Source organism: Drosophila arizonae, chromosome 5, assembly GCF_054131065.1.
Source record: "Drosophila arizonae isolate 15081-1271.41 chromosome 5, UAZ_ARI_1.0, whole genome shotgun sequence".
NCBI lineage: Eukaryota > Metazoa > Arthropoda > Insecta > Diptera > Drosophilidae > Drosophila > Drosophila arizonae.
Window position 1 is genome coordinate 19,726,261 of NC_142925.1, and position 16,395 is coordinate 19,742,655.

The 16,395-nt window shown below is 34.6% G+C and overlaps 1 protein-coding gene across 33 annotated transcripts in view; it reads right to left on the reverse strand.

The window, feature by feature from the left end:
- mbl (splicing regulator muscleblind) overlaps window positions 1-16,395 on the reverse strand; it is a 258,467-nt gene that overhangs the window by 159,302 nt on the left and 82,770 nt on the right. For 10 of the 33 annotated variants that reach the window (XM_089469925.1, XM_089469922.1, XM_089469920.1 and 7 more), the window contains exon 1: window positions 12,743-14,044. The exons of 4 other annotated variants lie outside the window; for them this stretch is intronic. The gene's annotated coding sequence lies outside the window, so the exon portion shown is untranslated. Of the gene's footprint in view, window positions 1-12,742; window positions 14,125-16,395 lie in introns of those variants that run through there. 19 more of the 33 variants (XM_089469915.1, XM_089469913.1, XM_089469903.1 and 16 more) reach the window with 3 other exon arrangements.

Here is a 16,395-nt window from a genome sequence, read left to right on the forward strand (position 1 = left end):
ATTCGCACTACATTATCTACGGTTTCTTTTTTTTTTTTTTTAAGATAAAAAAACTGAAAAAACGCATTTATAATTTTATAAGCCTTATAGTTGGTCAATGTATATATATATATATATATATATATATATATATATATATATATATATATATATATATATATACATATATGTCTGATGTCTGCATGATGTCAGCTGCAAATTGTTTTTCCGTATTTCAAGTTTATACTCAAAATAAAAAATAGAAAACGAAAAGAAGCAACAGCATTAAGTACAAATTTTAACTTAATTTATGAGCTGGATGTGTATGTGTGGGTTGCAGTTGATGTATTTAAATAATTCCCGTACAACCAATTCTATTTTTTAGTCTAACTAAAAAGTAAAAACAAAACATAAGTATATATGGGAAGAAACTTTTAAACAACGCCAGCCAGCGCCCACACAAATAGAACCAGCGAAGCGGACGTGTTGAACATCGAATAGAATAAATATCTATCTTTCTCTCCTATATATAAATATACATATAGATATGGATACGGATTCAGATAGACAGATATATAGATACACAGCTAATGCTGCTGGGCATGTCATTGACGCAGTTCTGGATATACTGAGTAATTTATGGGCTGTTTCGGTGTGTGTGGAAAACGCTTACGAAAATAAACCTGCCTACAACTACTAAATAGTGTGCGAGCTTTTATGAATGTGGGCCAAGAATGATCGAAAAACGATATCGATGACTCGATGACAACAGCTTCCGATGACCTACAAACAACCTCGAGGCTATATACATGGCCATACATACATACACCTGAATTCAGGATATTAATTAATTGCTAATTGAGGCTGCGATTAAAAGCAGATTAATACATTACCCCAGAGGCACGAAGAAAAAAAAAACATTAAAGATTCGACAAAAAACAACAATAAATAAAAAGTAAAAACGAAACGCAATGATGCAAATTGCTTAGAGGCAACAGATAACAACAAATATTAAAGAAAACCAAATCAAAAACCAAAAACAAAAAGCAGACCAAACAAGTTCAACAAGTTTTAAGTCTTGTATTAAATTTGGTTTTTTGGTAATGCTTGCCTTTTGCTTTTCTTTTGTGTGTATTTTATTATCTTTTGAAGGTTAAACGGAGAGAGCGTATGGGATGGGAGAGAGTGAGAGAGAGAGAGAGCGGTAAAGAGCAGCTGAAACAGAAATCGAAAACTGTTAATTTTTATAGCTGTTAACACACACTCACTAAATATTTGCATTCACATATTCATATTCGTATTCATTTGTATTTATGTAAGCTGTTCCAACAAAAAACAAAACAATACAAAAATATAATAATAAAAAAAAAAAAAAGCTACAGCTGCTGCGTCTGCTTAAAATTGAGTCAAAAATTGTTCCACATGCGAGAACAATTAACCGGCAACAATTACAAGTCGCTTCCACACACACATACACATATACGTATATGTATGTATATGTATATATTTGTATATGTATTTGCATAACCTTAAAAATATCGCTAGAGATTGTGCTCAAGTTAATGTTTACATGAAAAATTATATATGCAGCAGATTTAGATCCCTATCTTTCATTTAATCATAGATAATAACTTGATTTACCAATCGATTATTTGATAAATCGATTTACTATCATCAATCAATTTTTCGTTATCAATATTGAATTTTTAATTTATTTCAACTATACAATATGAAATTCGGATATTATCAGAATAAATTTATCGATACATTTTAATTCAAATCAAATTGTCAAAATAATGACGAATAAATTAAACCATAATACATTTTATGTTCATTAATATTGAAGTGCATTTGAACACAAATTGCAATAGCATCATCCTTTCATTTCATATATCGATAATACATTCGATAAATAATAAAATGAAATAAACTTTTAAAGAAGTCGCCAACCAAACTTTTCTCCTAATTCCGATAATGAAGCCTATTAAGATTTGACAAAACTTGTAAAATAAGTGAAATGATATGAAATAATTGTTTTTAATGTTATCGATATACATAATTTTTAATGTTTGGAAAAAAATATTTTTGTTTAGTTCGATTATTTTTCATTTTACAATTATAAATCTTTAGTCATGCAATCGATAACATCTGCTGTTCTTTTGTTATCGATAACATGTGTAGGCTATTTCACGCCAAATTTCGTTATTCAATTAGTTATTTCAGCTGCGACGCCTAACCCACATGCCCCATAGCGCTGCGGAATGGAGAGCGCGCTACACTGATAAGGGAACTCACAGTCGATGACGCCGTCGTCATCGACGGGCCGCGACTGTTGGCAGCTTGCTGTGAAAAGTCATTATTTCATATGTGTAATGTGTGCTTAATATTTGTGCTGTAGGTTTTTTCTTTCCTCTCTTTTTTTTTTGTTTTGTTTTTGTTTTTAGATATGCAACTCACTTGAAACGCACTCGCCAACTCGTGTATATATTTGTTGTTACAAGTAGAGTACATACTGCATATGTGCAATCACACACGCACACATATATGTATATATAGAAACGCATATGGGTTCTCCAACCGAATCGGGGCAAGTGATTAGAGGCAACCCGGCTCCAGGCAATCGAAAGCTGACTAACAAAATGCAATTGCCGGTAACCGTGTGGCCCGCATCATGGCCGCGATTCGCACACAGTTGACTCTTGGCTATTTTTAAGGCTCTCACATAATCGCGGCCGCAATAGAAATGGGAAGCGAGCGAGCGAACGCCTTGTGGCAACAACTCCCAATGAGTATTTATTGCGCTGCCCTCGAAGCCGTAGCAAGGCGCGCCGCGCAACGGTCAGTAACCGCTCTGTTGCAACATTATACAACATAAGCCCCCGTCGGCCAGCTCGGTGACCCGCCCTGCCCTGCTGTGACATACATCAAGGTGGAAGAAGCGAAAAAAAAAAAAAATACACATAATAATAATATAAGCTCAAACAATGAAGCCCCAGCGGAAAGGGCGAGAAAGCTCAATGCGGCTTCCACTGTTGCTTGCTATCAATAAATGCGATTAGATAAAAGTTAAACACCAGAGCTTATATGGCTGCCACCACGCCACCACGCCCCCCCGCCCCCCGCACCAAACAAATCATCCCCTGCACTCCAATCGACAAGCGTGTGCAACTGAAACTAAACACAAACAACAATTTACATAAATGTCAAAGTGTTTGCTGCGTAACAGAATAGTTGTAACATCTCTGTTAAGTGCATCGTCAGCCTGATCAGTACTGTTTGTAATCATCATTAGCTTGATTAGCATTATCATCAGCTGGAGCTGCTTATGTCATGCTGGGGAGAGTCGTGGGCGTTATCTGCTTCTTCACCTGAAGCGTAACTAAAGCAACAACAAACCCGTTCAGAGTTGACTCTAGGCTAATTAATTCTTATTGTCAAACATTGACATGCATAATTAATTTAGCATTTCTCAACGCGTGGGCCCGACGACAACAATCAGTCAAGCTCTATCGTCGACGTCTATTAGCCATTCGCCAGACGACAACCATAACTCTATTTAAGGTGCATCATATCGGTACATCACTGTAAATATACATATGTAAATAGATATTTTTGGTCTGCTACATTGTAATTGGGCAAAAGTGTTAAGTTTCGATCAGCAGCCACCGAGTCTATATAAGGCATGGAGGCGGACCACGTAAAACGTGCCAAAAGCGTAAACAATGCCGGAATGAAGCGTTCAACTCTAGCGAATTGCAAATGCAAATGCCACAGAATGATTCAGGCCAAACGCTGGAAACTGGAACATCAAAATATTAAAAACCTATACGACTATATATATATATATCCGACAAATGGCTATGAGTCGTCCGATTTGATCTGGTTAAGCCGATTGATGTTTATGCATATATATACAGCACATTCTGCTTCGATAGAAAAATGTATATATTTCATTTAAAATATATATATTTATTTATAATGCTGTTCTGTTTATTTTAAAAATTCTAGCAGAGTTTTATCAACCAAATTCTTTGCGAATGGGACATTCATTATTAATCGGTTTTTCGACTTTGGCAGGTAGTTCCTAATATCTAATCTAATCGGAAAAGTAAGGCATTTTAGTCAATTAGTTTAGGCATTTATATATGAATTTCTTAATTATTGACCGTCACGTTTGTCGCACTACGCTATAAACAAAATGAATTTCTTAAGCGTCAGCTAATTACGTCAGAGTCAAAATCTGTATAAATAATTTTTGTTTCTTTGAGGCGCACAGCAATCAAGCGAGAGCAAATCGAAATCTGAGGCAAATAATAACACATTTCTGAAATGCCAACGGCAAAGCAAGTTTTTCGAAGAAAGAGTAACAGAGAGAGAGAGAGAGAGATTTTCACTCTCTCTCGCACACACTCTCTCTATTTCTCTTTTACTTATGAAACATGCACTCATCTAATACATTTTGGCAGAGTCAAAAGTTTTGCTTATCTTAAAATACACACACACACACGTGGACCGAAGAGCGACAGCAAGCTAAATATTAAAATTTTGTAGCATAAACAATTCCTCACACACATTTTGCCTAATTCATTTCATCTTTTTTCTATAATTTTTTTTTTTCATATAAAAATAACTAAAAGAGAAACGAACGAGAGAGAGAGAGAGAGTGAGAGAGAGGGAGCTTATAAAATTATAATTAAAATTTTCTCAAGTGCGTTTGAATAATGTGACGCGCAGCAAATGAAATTGAATTAAACTTTGAACTAATTTGTTTAAGCAGCTTGCAGACAGCGGCCCCATCAGTTGTGCCACGCCCATGGCTGACCCACACGCCTCAAGGGAGCGAGAGTGAGAGAGAGAGAGAGAGAGGGAGAGAGACGGAACGAAGGTTAAGCAATCAATTTCGCTTTCAATTGATCTCAATTTAGCATGAAACGGGCAACGGGTCGACGCTGAGCACGCTGTCCCAGCTAAGGGTTAAAAGGCAGCGCTGCTTATATAAGGCAAATGCAGCGCGTTGTTATTAGTTGTTGCTGCCGCTGCCTCTGCTGCTGCTGCATTTGGCTGCCAAAAATTTCATGCACGAAAAACTTATTTTTGGTGACGACGTTTCCAAAACGCAGACCGCATGGGCAAAGAGGGCGGCAAGTCGAGGGGCGAGGGGCGTGTGTGGGTAGCACGGGGTGTAGCTTTGGGGACATTGCGCTACGCTGCACAGCTGCAGGCAGATACATCCAAAAATGTACAACAGCTGCCGGCTGGCTCTTTGGGCCAGAGGCCGCAGATGCACATACAGGGAAAAACCACGTTGAAATATATTTTTCAATTTATTTTTGGTTTTTATTTATTTTTATATGTAGCATATAAATATAGACACAAATATAGATATCTGTATCACTTGAAATATACAGATATAAATGCAAATATTTATACACTTGTTGCAAATCTACTCAGGCAGGTTTTACTGTACTTCAATATGCTGAATTCGAAAAGCAGTTCACAGTTAGATTCATATTTTGTATTTCTCTTAAGCCATATTAAATCAAATTAAATTTTTTGCCGCCTCCAGCTGTATGAAATAATATTTGTTAGCCTGTGTTTCGATCATGCTTTCAGCCCATTTGCTTTTTGACTCGTTGAGAGGCAACAACAACAAGAACAACAACTTGTGGTATTTTTAGCACAACGACGAGCACATGTTTCAAAATATCAAAAAGTGAGCAACAAAATTGAGGAAGATGAAGAAGAAGAAGCAGCAGCAGCAGCAGCAACAGCAGCAGAGAGAAATATAAAAATAAAAAGCGAGCACGAACAATTTTTGATAGAAACCAAAATGTTTATGCGCCGCAAAAGAAAGAAAACAGACAATGCTCGAGCATTGATATTAACCAAAGAATATTACAAAGGTTTCGAAAGAAACATGAAAAGAGACAGAGAAGAGAAATTCGTCTATTCAGTGTTGGTAAAGGCTGAAAGGCTTTATAAACTACGTTTCAATTGATAAAATGCGATGGAATTTCTAAACTGAATTTCAATAAATTGGCGTTTTATTCAAGTTCTCTTTCACCCGCTTTCGTAACCTTTCAAATTTAATAATCCATTTCAACAGCTAATATTCAGTGTTGGTAAATGCGTAAAGATTTTTGAAATTGCATTTCTTATTCTAGTTTATTTAGCATGCATTCGCATAAATGAACTAGTTCTTTTGCATTAAATGAACCCAAGTAAAAACTTGGCTAACTTTTGATAATATCACAATGTGACGCTTCAGTAAATTTTCGAGTGCAATGAAAGCAAAGTTTTGATTGGGGATATATTAGGAAAGAGCATAGCAAAAACTCCATTCGTGTAATTAGCTATGAAATTAGTTTGTAACTAACTTCACTTTCGACACACACACGCACGCACACACATCTGCACACACACACACTCCATTCGAGCAACGAAAGACAATTGAAAAAGCAAAAACGAAAAAAACATCAATTAGACAACATTTATAGCATTTTTTATACATTTTTAGCGAATCGAAATTATTTCCCTCAAGTTGTGCAATTATTTGGCTGCCTGTTGTGCAGTTGTGCGCACTCGAAGTGCAATTAGTTATATAATTTGCCAGTTGCAAGCAAATTCAATTAAATTTCTTAAGCTTTTGTTGCTGCGAGTAGGTTGGCCATAAAAGTCTTAAGTTAACTTCATTTGAAATCGTTTTTAATTTGCTTCAATTTGTTAATATATATTTGGTTAAATTTGAAGAGCTGTGATGTTATATTAAATAAGTATATAAATAATTTATAAATTCTACTTGATGCTTTTTAATATATGCATGAATTTAAGCTTTCCCGGAACATTTACAAAGATTTCTTGAATGAAAAGTTAGATCTGATGAGAAATTTCTCCTCATATAAGTGTTGTGTAACGCGCGAAGAAAGTGCGCGAATTTTTACTCAATAAGTGTGCAAAAATTTAATTTAGCATAGTTATACTATGTATAATATATAATAGAAATTTTGTATAATTAAATTATAATACACAATGAATAACAGATTATTAAATATTTTGTATATTATTAAAAATAGTAATATAAAATTTTTAACTTTTTACTTTGTGTTTTATAACAATAATAAATTTAAATATTATTATTTTCTATATTATTAAAAATAGTAATAGCAAATATTGAATTTGTTGCTTTATGTTTTCTAACAATAATAAATTTAAATATTATTATTTTGAATGAATATACAAATCATATGTATATATGTAAATATAAGTCTTTTTCTTCTATTCCCCTCAATTTCATTTTTACTACGTCTCATCAGCCCCAGCTCCTGCCTAAGACAAATTATTATTGCAATTCGCATAGCTTAAATTGATGTTTGAAGTGATCTGATTTCTTGAAGCGCTAAAGCCACAAAATCCCGTCACTGAACTGCTTCGGAACTGCTGAACTACTTCGGAGACGCATCTCTCTATCTCAATCTCCCTCTCTCTCTCTCTCTCTCTCTTCCTCTTTGTCTCTCTGTGCCTTTCAGCTCACTCAACGTATTTGGCGCATCATTCAAATGGCAATTTCAAATGTCGTCGCTGGCAGTTGAAGAGCTCACAAAATTTGTCCAGTGACTTTCAAGTTTTGTTGAGGGCGGCGAAGAGACAAAACGACTGAAGTAAAATTTGTATGAAAAGCTTCATGGCAAAGCTATCGATATTTATTTATTGTTTTGCGTCGGAGGGGTGAGACAAAGAGACTGAGTGATAAAGAGAGAGAGAGAGAGAGAGAGATGAGAGAATGCTGAGCAATATACCATATTTGCTGTAAGAGTTTGGCATGACTTTTTAGTCGAAAAATCGAATCGATTAGTCATGCCAAGTCCTCAGACTTGAGAGTTTTTTGGTCTCGGGCCTCACCTCTCACATTTTAGTTGAGCTTGTCGGTTCTTTTTTTTTCTACAGTTGTTTTTTGCTACAGTATTGGGCTTCATTTTGCTTTTTGAAAGACGAATATCGGCATTCAGCAGAGACAAAGCAATTTATGTGGCATTTTCCAAGCGATTTCGTTGGCTCATTTATTAAATTTAGACAGAGTATTGGAGAGGTACATATATGAAGACATATACACATACATTACACATAAGTTTGTATGTGTTTATGTATGGCAAGTGTCAAATATACAACTTTTGCTTTCCTTTCTTTCCTTTCTTTCACTCTAGCGAGGCGCTAATTCAATTTGCCGCCTTAAAAATGTAAACAAAAATAGATTACAACAAATTTGAACAGAAATCACATGTGGAATGAGCATATATTTATATGTATATATATATTTGCATATATATATGTATAATGTATTACAGTCAGTCTCGAAAGAGCACATAAATTTCATGTTTACGAGTTGAAGTAATGCCAGAGGCTAAGGAATCAGAACCAGAAACGACTCGACTCGGGCTCGACGACAAAGGCCGCTGGTGCAAAAAAAAAAAAAAAACATCACAAAAAAAACGTGACTTTTCATAACAAAAATAAAAACAACAACAACAGTGCGCAATATCTCGCGTTAGCATCTCGCGCTAAGTAAAGCAAAAAGTAAAAAATAAATAAAAGTAAATGCGAATAAAATAAATATAAAAGACAAAATTTATGACACGCCGACGCTTCGATACGCTTTAGTTAAAGATTTTTGTAGACGGAAACTAGATATATAGCTAAGTATATAATATATATACATAGTTAAAGCTTTTAGTGTAGACGAAAGCAATAACTCAACTCCAGCTGTAGCTCAGACGGTATTATGTAATACTTAATATGGTATTACATATTAAGGGTATCGTAGGCCGGAAAACTTGTCTTTAGATAGCAAAACTTATCGACTGTTGCTATAAAGTCTGCTAATGTATTTGCAATACATTATAGTATATAATTAATTATAGTATTAGATTATAGTACAATAATATTAAATAAATGTAAGTTAATATTATATTTGATGCTAGTTAAACATATATCTATGTCTATACATCCATATAAATGCATGAACTCAGCCAATATGTACACATATATAAATATAATATAATATAATATAAAATGCTCTTCTTTCATGACAAAACCTATAAGACCTACGAGTAGAGAAAGAACAGAGCAAAACATGATGGAGCAAACGAATTTGTAGCCTAGGCCTTGCTTGGTCTTTACATACGAATAAAAATTGCAAAATTTGCATTAAATTTAAGCATGATTTGTTGTATGTGTGTGTGTTTGTGTGTGCGTGGGTGTCAGTGTGTGGCCAACTTAAAATTCAACTCAGTTTGTGGAGCGCTTCACAAGCCAAGTTTTTGGACTTAAATAGAACTCGTCGGACCCAAATGATTAATTAATAATAAAGTTCGTAAAACTGCGAAAGATGACTTCATATTTATCTATAAATATGCATATGTACATACATATACGGGGCTTCTATAGACATACATACATGCCATATAAGTATATTTACACATTTATTGGTATTATTTCGGCCTTTTTTGCTGATAAACTACATTTTAATAGCTCGCACAGTTCATTAGCCTTCGCGAAAGAGAAGACAGCGCAGAGCAGCGCTGCGGGCCAAAAAGTTGCTCAGATATTTTTTTTCGTTCGATTTTTATAATTATTATAAAAAGTTAATGCCTTAAACAAAAACCAATTAAAGTAACAAAGTTCAAGTGAGCTTCATTAAAAATATATTCGAATCAAAAAATTCTGTTATGAACTTTTATAACTAATTTTCAGCTTGAATTCTTTGGATTGGAAGAAAGATATAATAGAGTTTAAAATTTACAATTCTCATGTTGTACTTAAACATTTTCTAGATGCCTAGATAAATTTAATCGAATTTCTTTAGAATTCAGGTGTAAAACTGAAATCGTTTATCTCAATCGACTTTTGGACTTTCTGAAAAGTATTTGTTAATAGTAAATTATAAGACAAATACAAAAATTCATCTTACAAAAGCTTTTGATTTTTCTAATAACTATTTAAATTTTTGTATCACTTTTATGTCAAATGATTTTATTTTATTTTATTTCAACAGAAATCTGCGTAGTAAATTTTTTTTAGATGACGACAAAAAGAAATTAAAATAATATTACATATTTATTATAATATTATAAAATATTATTAAAACTTGAAATGTAACGATTTTTCAGAATATAAAAAAAGTAAGTATAAGCACAATTAAATTTAATATTCGAAATATATCTATTGCATTAAAGTTCTTATTAAAACCCTCTATGTTTATTGAAAATTAAAATTGTGCTCAAACTTTCAAATTATTGCAGAAATGAAAAGGTAATTCCTTAAAAATATATTGAAGAAGAAACTATAAGTTTAGTTTTGTTTTTTTAGCATTTTTTTAATGAAATACCACTTCATTTCAAATTCAATTTCAAATTTTGAAATATCTTTTATATCGTTTAATATATTGTATTTATTTATTTATTTTATTTTTGTTTCCATATGAAACTAATTAATTAAATACTAATATATTATTAAATTTTTTAATAATATTAATATCTGAGATATATGTATATAACAAAAATGTCAACTAATTGAAAAAAAAAATAATAATTTTTAAATAAATTTGACATCAAAGAGCTATAATTTTATTTTTTTTTTTTTTTTAAATTAAAATAATGTTAACTATAGCACTGGCTGCTTGGCCAGATTAGTAAAACTGTAAAGGAAATATGGGAAGCTAAAATCGAAATGCCCAAAACGTAAAATCGCCTCTATAAAGCCTAACATACAGTGGTTCCACGCCAAATCGGACAAAGACTATTTATCTATTTCAATAAGTATTTTATTTAGCAGTAATTAAATTTTTACCGTTTCACATTTTTTCTCAAATCTATTATTATTAGCCCCTAAAACAAAAAAAAATTTTTAAATTTCAAAATGGCAACATTTTTTTTTTTTTTAAAAACTAACAACAAGTCCGATTTGAGCTTCAACGCCAAATCGGACAAAAGAAAACTGCAAGAAAAAGATCCGTTATTTGGCGGAGATTTTCGTTTTTGTTTTGCTTATTGCGTTTCGTTATGTTCTCAAGCTCATAGGCGTACAGTAACACAAATTATTTTTGCGAAATGGCTCCACGTGGGAAGCAAACTGGTGTTGAGGCACGCCAAATAATATTAAAACTGCATTTTGATGGCAAAACTGTTAGAGAAATAGCAGAGCTGGTCGGAAGAAGCAAATCTACCGTCCATGATATCATAAAAAGGTTTCGGGAAGATGGAAGATTGATTAACAAAAGCCAGGAGGGAAAAAGAAAGCGATTAAACTCAAGGGAAGAGCGGTCGATTATAAGGGAAATTAAGGTTGATCCCTTTAAAACCGCAAGGAACTAAGGATGTCATTAAAAACAAACTTTGGAAAGGATGTGTGTGATAACACAGTGCGCAATACTTTGCATCGGTATGATTTGCATGGCCGAGTTGCCCAAAAAAAGCCTTATATTAGCCCTAAGAACAAAGCGTTTAGGGTAAAATTCGCGAAAGAGTACTTGCTAAAAACGGATGACTTTTGGAATCATGTTAGTTGGTTGTATATCATATTAAATACCTTTCTTTTTTTGCTAATTATCTTATTTAAAGGTGTTGTTTACTGATGAAAGTAAATTTAATTTGCATGGGTCCGATGGTAAGGTGTATGTGTGGCGTAAACCAAATACTGAGTTTGAGCCCAAGAACACAATAGGCACTGTTAAGCATGGAGGAGGTTCAGTCATGGTTTGGGGCTGTATGTCGAGTGCGGGAGTTGGCCATTTGCACTTTATTGATGGCATACTCGATAAATTTGGCTACCTTGATATTTTGAAAAAAAATGTTAAGCAGAGTGCGGAGAAATTAGGAATACTTGAAGACTTTGCTTTCTATCAAGACAACGACCCCAAGCACACTTCAATGCTAGCTAGGCTCTGGCTAATCCATAATTGTCCCAAATTGATCCAAACGCCTGCCCAGAGCCCGGATATAAACGTAATAGAAAATCTGTGGGAAATTTTGGCGAGGAAAGTTTACCAAAACCGGTATAACAATCTGGACCAATTGAAAATGGGATTACTTGCAGCTTGGAACTCCATAGAGCCAGAGATCTGCAAAAAGTTGGTCAAATCAGTTCCCAATCGCTTGCAGGCTGTTGTCGCAAACAAAGGTTTTGCAACAAAATATTAAATATTAAGTTTTTCTCTTATTTTTATTAAAGTTTTCTTTTGTCCGATTTGGCGTTGAAGCTCAAAATCGGACTTGTTGTTAGTTTTTTAAAATAAAAAAATGTTGTCATTTGAAATTAAAAAAATTTTTTTTGTTTAGGGGGCTAATACATAATAGATTTGAGAAAAATGTGAAAACGGTAAAAAGTTAACTTACTGCGTAGAAAATACTTATTGAAATAAATAAATAGTCTTGTCCGATTTGGCGTTGGAGCCACTGTATGTTCGGCTTAATTTTAAACACACTAAACAATATTTTTTGAAAACATGTGAAACTTTTGTGTTACTACAAGTATAAACACGACGAAACTAATTTCGACATTTGTGAAATTTAATTTTAAGCACACTTTGAAAATATTGTCAATAATTTCAGCAACTCGACGAAAAGCTCAAATAGAAATTTTAGCTCAAAAGAAAACAAAAATAAACCACTTTTCAATCATGGGTAAAACTCTGAGTATTAGTAATAATGGGGAAACTTTTTAGACACGTGTGAATAAATAATTTAGATGTGAATTAAAGCTAAATAAACACCTTGAGAAGCAGCTGATGATGCGATGCGATGCGAGCGATGCGTTGCACTTCAATTTGATTCGATTCTCTCCGCTGTTGTTGTTGTTGTTGTTGTTGCGATTTGCTGTTAGAATTTGTAACTTCTTTTACACACACTTACACACAGTCACACGCGCACGGAGCAGCTGAGTGTGGTTTAGAGCGGGACAGCGATAGTGCGGGGGGAGGCAGAAGAGAGCGAGCGACAGCAGAAGAAACGCGTTTTTTTTTTTTATTTCGGGCTTTTTACTTGATATTATTTTTCTTGCTTTGTGGTTTTGCTGACTTTGCAGTTGTTGTTGCTTTTGCTTTATGGCTGTTACTGCGCTGCTTGACGTGACGTCATTAAAATGCCGGCAAACACATAGAACTTGACTTGAAGCACACTTTATTCCGTTTACTCCGCTCCGTTCTGCTCAGCTGCGACGAGCTATTCGTTTTCTTTCTCTTCAACTGACACCAAAGGCAAAATGAAGCGAGACACTCACACACACACGCGCATAGGCACAACTGACTAACTAACGCACACACATAGACAGACTGAGGCGACTGACAGAGGCGACAGAGGCACACGTACGCACGCACCTATACACCTATACACGTATACACCTATACACGTATACACTTGCACGCGGAGATGTCAAAAATTGACAGGCACAACACAACAACAACTACGGCACAACAACTACACACGCACACACGTACACAATCACCGAAAAAAAGTCGCTTCGCGCTTCGTTTTGCTTTCTTGTTGATAAAAAATTCACAGACGAATATTCTTTTATTTTGTTGACAGCTGTTTGGTTGTTGTTGTTGTTGTTGTTGCTGTTGTTATCGTTGCGGCTGTTGAAACGCGCGCGATTTTCATAAAATGTTGTTAATGTTGTTTCTTGAATTGGTTAATATTGTTGCATAATTTATTGCTTATTTTCTTAGCTGTTTTTTATTTTTGTGATTTTTCGTAAATTTTCCTGTTTTTTTTTTTCCTTTTTTACGTATATTACTCAACACTTATATTGGTTAATTTTCCTCTTTTTTTACTTTCTTTTTAATACTACGAGCAAGGCAACTCTGCACGATTTTTATTATATTTAACACAATTAATGAATTATTTTCGTATTTATTATTATTATCAAATTTATTTTGAATTAGTTGTGACAGCGTTTGTTGGTAGCTGCGTTTAGCTCTCTTGTACAGAAATTCTAAAAATTTATTAACAAAATGCGACACACACGTCCGCCTTGCTCGATGTTGTTTTTGCTTCTGGTCGTACGCTGTTAGGGCGCTGTTATGCACCAAAAATTCCAATCGGCAACAGCCAAAACAGCCACAGCGGCAGCAAGCGCTGCTCTCTCTTGCTCTCTCACGCTCTCTGCATGGTTTCGTCTGCAACGGCTGACTCCAGTGCCCAACGTCTGTTGCTCTTATTGGCTCACAAATGTACTCTGCTGGAGTGCGAGTAACCACGAGAGAGTGAGTGGGACAGAGGGAGAGAGAGAGCGAGCGAGCGTGCTGCTGTTAAGCTAAGAGCGCGTCGCCATTGAGCGAGGGCTGGAGTGACTTGTACAAAGCATTTGAGTGAGTTTTTTAGAGCAGCTGACTCCACAAGGGTTCAGCCGTCAAAGGAGCAAAGCGATTTCATTGAGTTAAACTTTAGCCGAGGCCATAATAATCACTCAAAATGCAAGCGGCAGCTGTTAATTAGCACAGTTAATATATTAGTATATTTATACTTTTCTAGCTATTTTACTATATAGCATAGATATAACTGCACAGAAATTAAAAAAGTCCTCAAAGTCACCTTCAAAAATAGTTCAATATTTCAAAATGCACTCATATTTAGTTTTCTATACACATATATTTATAGCCATGCAATGTTTCAGTTTGACATTTCAATGGGCGCCCAAAAATAGCCCAAAAACCAACAAATATAAAAGAAGAGCTAAAAGCTATAAGTACCGTTCATTTCATTTCATCTTAGTGCATACAAATTTTGACATTTCTATGTCATAAATTGAACACACACACACATACACATAGACACCCCCACAGAGAATAAGAGGCCATTAGAAGATATAAACATAAATTTATTTATTTATGTCTTATAAAAGGTGAATGTAATTGATTGGAAATGGCAGCAAGAGCAGCAACAACAGTAGCTGTTAATTCACAGAGCACCGACATCAGCTGCTGTTAACAATCAGAGCAACAACAACAGTGAAAGCAGGCACAGAAGAAAAGACTTGAAGAGAGCGCCAGAGCCAAAGTCTGTGCAGGGGAGTGAGTGCGAGTGAGGGAGCGAGAGAACGGGAGCGAGAGATCGCAACGCCCCCGCAGCGCCCAGTCACTGCTGTTGTTTATCGTTTTTCATTTTCTACAGCATTAGAAGTTCCTTGGCTGCGTGTGTGTGTGTGTGCGAGAGTGCTATTTATAAAAACGATTTGGAAATGTGAATTTCTTGTAGTCAAAGTCAATGTGGCCGACCACATGGAAGCTGGAACGATTGTTGTTGTTGCCTCGAGGGCAAGTGAAAGGTTGAGCGTGTGTTGTTGCTGGTACACCGTTGTCTAAGAAGCAAATCTTGCGCACACACACGCTCGCACACTATGGCATATGCACTAAGCCACCTCTGCACTCATTCATTATGCAAAAGTAAAGCAGCGAAAGAAGAAGACTAGCAAAAAGAAGAGAGCAGACGATTTTACTTATGCCGCATTTGCAGTTGGGCACATGCCAACACACACACACGCGACACACACACGCGACACACACACACACAACAGCGAAACATAACTGGAGTATGGCAAAAGCAGCACAAAAGTTTTCAATGCACACAGATACACACACACACATATGCACATGGGAAGCTGCTTGGCCAGGCAGCAAATGCTTCAAAATCGAAATTGAAATTGAAATCGAGATCATTTGCTCGGTTGGCAACAAATGTAAATTAGTTGACAGCTGCTTCAGGAATAACTGGCTGTTAACTGGTTTGGCTTAGGCAAGTCTTAATGAGTTTCGTCTTCAATTGCTAAAAATATTTTTTAAAGGTAACATTAAAATGAAAAAAAATACAAATAAAAATTAAAAATAAAAAAATTTTAAAATAACTTTAAAAAAATCGTTTATTTTTCTTTACATAAATTAAGTTTTTAAAAATTTAATTAACTAAATGCCACCCTAATTAAAATAAGAATCATATCAGACTTCTTATCATATCATCGTATATACACAAAAATTATATTTATTTATAAAATTGTTAAGAAATTGCCTCTAAAATATTAATTTATTTATTTTCACTATAAAAATAGAGTCTCTAAAGGAGTTTATGAAACTTGCGAAGTCAATTGCTTGAAAACCCATAACAAAATAAGAAATTAACTTAGAAAATACCTCTATTTGTTCTCTCTTTATAAATTAACTCTGTAAGATCTGCCGCTTCGATTGTTTAAAAAATCTTAACAAATTAACAAATTATCTTAGACTTTGAACGTATCTCGTTTCTATTTGATGATCTTAAGAAATTAAGCAAAAAAAAAAAAAAGTTAAAACGCCTACAAAGCACTTGACAAGATCATTAACTGAACGTTTGTCGGCTGTGTCGCTGCGGCTGGCGTTGTGGGTTTCTCCGGGGG